Raw genomic sequence first — 5,089 nt, 5'->3', positions numbered from 1 at the left:
GCGTGGCCAGGAACAGGCAGATCGTGCCCACCAGGACTCGGTTGACAACACAAACATGTTGTGGGCCATTGACAGCCGCCTTGGCCAAATAGTGGACATCATGGGCCAGCAGACAACAATGTGGAGGGAATGGATAGCCCACAACACCCCCACGCCCCCTCAACCAAGTGTCCAGATGCCACGGGCAGCAACACCACCGCCACCGCCACCTATGCCCCTGGCGACGGATGTGGCCCCTGAGCAACCTGCCCCCCAAGCTGACTCCGTTCCGGCTCCAAGACGGAGGGGCCGTCCGAGGCTGGAAGTGGGTGAGATCAGTGGGGATGCTCCATCCACACGCTCCAAGAGGGGCCGACAATGACTCTGACACTGCCTGAGCCAGCCATTCACCCTGCAAACTATCCTGTGCCACATAGCCAATCATTGGCACAGGTCTGCTGGACTAGCCGGACAACCCCCAATGTGGTGTCAGCACGGACATTTCATCTACCATGACCTTCAACTCACACTCCCCCACTCCACACTTACTTTTAAATATTCACCAGCACCAATGCACAACCAGTAAATAAATACCACTTACACACTCAATGATGTGTTGCCTCCATGTTTATTCACATGATTGTCTCAGAAACAGGCGTTACCAGGTGCAGGGATCCAAGTCGTACATAATCATGCCGCTGTGGGAGTGACCTAGGAAAAATCAGAGACAGCAAACACACGTCAGCAAACTGAATCACACCCATCATAACACACTGCAGTGCAACATTCCACAAACCACACTCATCACTAAATAATTAGATGAGAGGACACACATCATGGAGACTTGCATGTCCAAAGAAATAAACACACAAACATGCAAACATCACATAGCATAACACCCAGCTGATGCACACCACATCCACACAACACCAGCAAACATATATAAGGCATTATCAACCGGCACAAGAGGTAGTCACTCACATTCAAGGGAAGTAGCGATCAATGAGCTGGCGCCTCTGGTCCACACCTTCCTCCTCACCACTATCCTCATCAGTCGACATGGGTGGGATGGTAGGCCGAGGAACTTGTTGGTCTTCAGGGTCCAAGATCAGTTCAATGTTATTGCGCAAGGCCACGTCGTGGAGCATGCAGCAGGGAATCACAATCCTGCATACTTTGCCTGGTGAGTAAGGCAGGGCCCCTCCAGTCTTATCCAGGCACCGAAACCTAGACTTCAGCAGTCCAAAAGTACGTTCAACCACTATACGTGTCCTTCCATGGGCATCATTGTATCGCATTTCACCCGCTGTAGTTGGACTACGTATGGGACTCAGCAGCCAAGGCCTGTTTGGGTACGCCGAGTCGCCTATGTAGGGGGATGAGAGACAGAAATATCACAACCAGAAACAACTGTCCCCACAGCATACTCACCAACAAGCCACGCACGTTCTGGACGCAGATTTGCCATCAGTTGGGGGACAATGCTGCTCCGCATGATGTGGGAGTCATGTGCAGAGCCTGGAAATCTTGCACACACATGGGATATGATGTTGTCGGCCAGGCACACCACCTGCACGTTGAGGGAATGGAAGTGCTTCTGATTCCTATACACCTGCTCACGTGCCCTGGTGGAATGAGTGATTGAACATTGTTGCAAAAGAAGCATCCGTCCCAGAAGCTTGCACATGCGGTTGCCGATGTGTGACCGTGACGGTCCGTGCACATGCAGCCAATGGGAAGAGGGACGCGGCCTGCGTATGCTCAATCAAAAGTAGCGGAAGCAGTGCACCGCAACACCAGGGCCAGTCATTGGCCCTTTTACAAACACGCATCCAGGGGTGACCAATTGCTGCCGACGTATGCCACTGACATGGGCTCAGGGCCCTATATATGTGTGATTTCCAAAAGCACACATTCAACGCTGTGAACCAGTGCTGCCTGTGACCATCACCTCGACCTCCTGCTGCTGAGCTGACCACTGACTACTGCCTGTGACCATCACCCCGACCTCCTGCTGCTGAGCTGACCACCGACTGCTGCCTGTGACCATCACCTCGACCTCCTGCTGCTGAGCTGACCACCGACTGCTGCCTGTAACCATCACCTCGACCTCCTGCTGCTGAGCTGACCACCGACTGCTGCTGTAGTGCCACAGTCCAGGACCTTGCCATGCAGAGAGTGCGAAAAATCCGGTCTCGTCCCTTCACCACTGCGGAACTAGATGTTCTCGTGGGCGGTGTGCTCAGCCACTACAAACAGCTGTACAGTGCAACCGGACAGGTGCTAAGTGCAGTGGTGTACATGTCGTTGGCCCTGAGGTGGTCAGTGGCTCCTGTCTTCTGGCGGGCTGTCGGTGTGCTGTGGGACCTTAACATGTGTTGTGCAGGGCATGGCTGGATGTAGATACGTCTATCTACGTAGTATGTGCATGTCATACTGTCCACTAACATTATCCTCTTGTCTCCCATCATGGTAGGTGAAGCTGCACCTTCGCAAGGCCGTGTGGAGGAGCATCGCACGTGATGTTCGGGCAGTGGGGGTATGCAATAGACGACACACACACTGCCACAAACGCTGGGATGACATTTCCAGGCTGAGCAAGAATGTAGCGGAGATGACACTGGGGATGATTCCAAGAATGCCACGTCTGGCCCGACGCTCCATGACCCCTCTCATGCACCGTATCATTGCTGTGACGCATCCTGACCTGTCCGACCGGCTGAGTGTGGATCAACAGCAAAGTAGCGGTAAGCAGACTGTCTGTGTATGTTACTTGGAAGTGCAATGCATGTATTGGTGCTCAGACACAGTAGTGACTTCCGTGGTGCGTACGTATCGCAGGAATGCCATATTGGTGCCATTTGCGGAGTGTAATTTGACATCCAGGTCCGGCATGTTGACGCGCCACTTGCTTAGTAGTTGAGTGTTGAAGCACATGCCGTAGAGGTCTGTGGCCCCATGGCAAGACATGTGTGCATATCTACATGCTCCTGCTCTGTCCGCATGCTGTACGTGTTTCACGGCCACCACCGGTTATTTCATGTGAGGATGACTGGTAGGGGTGGGCCGTGTGCAGGATGATGGCTAGATGTGTTTTGTCAGCAAGGGAATTATGGAATTGTTGTCCTTCTGTATGTGAGTGTGGCCATGACTTAGACCTCTTTTCTGTGCATTTCAGCTTTGGCAGAGGGCACTCAGCCACAGACGGCAGAGATAAGTGGTGGCAATGCATCCGGATCTGACTTCACGCACATGCAGACTGACACAGAAGAGGGCAGCCCCGGAGAGGGGGACAGGACCGTCCCTGAGGACTCGCATGTCGAAACACCATCGTCCTCATCTTCCGACAGTGTCGGTGAGTCAGCACTGTTGTCACAGACTGGGAGTGGGCAATCAACACCTTCGGTCGGGACAAAGCACACAGGGCCCACACTTCCGCCACCTGTACCAAGTACTGCTCGTGCACGCAGAAGTAGGGGGAGCAGAGTGGCCTTCGGTGCAGGCACCGCTGCCCCTGCCCCGGTGACCCAAAATGCACTTTGTGCTGAGGCTGTTGATCTGCTGCGACAGCTGTGTGTGGGTCAGACCAATATGATCAATGCTTTCCAAGACCACGATAGGAAGTTGGGGCAGGTGGTGGCATTCATGGAAGGGATGCATGGCGATGTTGCTGGTCTACACAGGACAGTTCAGTCATTGGCAAGCAGTGAGTCGTCTGCCATTGTACAGTCGCATGGACAGGGTGCTACTTCTGTTCCCACATCTACACCACTGGATGTCTCTGGGAAGAGTGAATATTCTGACAAAGACTCTAATACAGGTTATTGCACTAGAAGCAGCCACAGACAGCACGTCAGGGCACGGAGGGCACAGACACCATCCCCTAGGTCAGCAAAATCTGTTCACAAAGACAACGTCACATACACTGGAGTGCACACACAGGATCCACAAGTGGTGTTGGGGGAAATGCCTTCACATGCTACACAGGCATCCCACACAAAAGGTACTCCCAAGGCAAGTGATACTCACAAGTCCATGGACACTCCCTTGGACAAGGACAGTCCAAAGACGAAGACACCTCTAAGGAGCAGGGACACTCCCAAGGACAGGGACACTACTAAGGAAGGGGCCACTCCCAAGGGCAGGGACAAGGACAGTCCAAAGACTAAGGCACATCAAAAGAGCGGGGACACTCCCAAGGACAGGGACACTACTAAGGAAGGGGCCACTCCCAAGGGCAGGGACAAGGACAGTCCAAAGACAAAGGCACATCAAAAGAGCAGGGACACTCCCAAGGACAGGGACAGTACTAAGGAAGGGGCCACTCCCAAGGGCAGGGACAAGGACAGTCCAAAGACAAAGGCACATCAAAAGAGCAGGGACACTCCCGAGGACAGGGACACTACTAAGGAAGGGGCCACTCCCAAGGGCAGGGGCAAGGACAGTCCAAAGACAAAGGCACATCAAAAGAGCAGGGACACTCCCAAGGACAGGGACACTACTAAGGAAGGGGCCACTCCCAAGGGCAGGGACAAGGACAGTCCAAAGACAAAGGCACATCAAAAGAGCAGAGACACTCCCAAGGACAGGGAATCTACTAAGGAAGGGGCCACTCCCAAGGGCAGGGACACACACAGGGAGAAGGTGTCTTCTGGAGACAGGTACACCACAGACGACAAGTCTGCTGCCAGGAACAGGGCACCGTCCAGGGAACAGGGAAAGTCCAGAGACAACACTCCTCCTACGGACAAGGCACATCCAGGGGACAAGGCTTCTCACATAGACACTGGCGCAATCAAGGACAGGCATACATCACCCCTGGCTGCACTGAGGCTGATGTTGTTGAAGGAACGGAAAACAGATGTCTCTGCGGCGGAGTACCCCCATACCTCCACTCCCATCCTGGCCCGTCAGAAGCTGAGGAAGGAGTCACCTGTTGTTGCATCCCCCATTGCACATGATGCTGAGTCCAGGCGGCAGGCACACAGCAAACGACAAGCAGGGTCCAGCACGTCCCCAGAGAGCAGAGCCCCAGCAGCAGAAGCTCCACCTTTGGTGGGTGATGTTTCATTGGAGTCCGCACCACTTGCCAGTCCTGTCATGTCCAGGG

At 54.0% G+C, this 5,089-nt stretch overlaps 1 pseudogene; it reads left to right on the top strand.

Annotated features, from left to right (window-relative positions):
* The first annotated feature begins 3,570 nt into the window (after positions 1-3,570).
* On the top strand, positions 3,571-4,810 carry LOC147673803 (uncharacterized; annotated as a pseudogene).
* Positions 4,811-5,089: the final 279 nt, after the last annotated feature.

Source organism: Lissotriton vulgaris, chromosome 12, assembly GCF_964263255.1.
Source record: "Lissotriton vulgaris chromosome 12, aLisVul1.2, whole genome shotgun sequence".
Classification (NCBI taxonomy): Eukaryota; Metazoa; Chordata; class Amphibia; order Caudata; family Salamandridae; genus Lissotriton; species Lissotriton vulgaris.
Note: the sequence above shows the minus strand (reverse complement) of the source record. Positions and strands in the feature narration are given on the sequence as shown.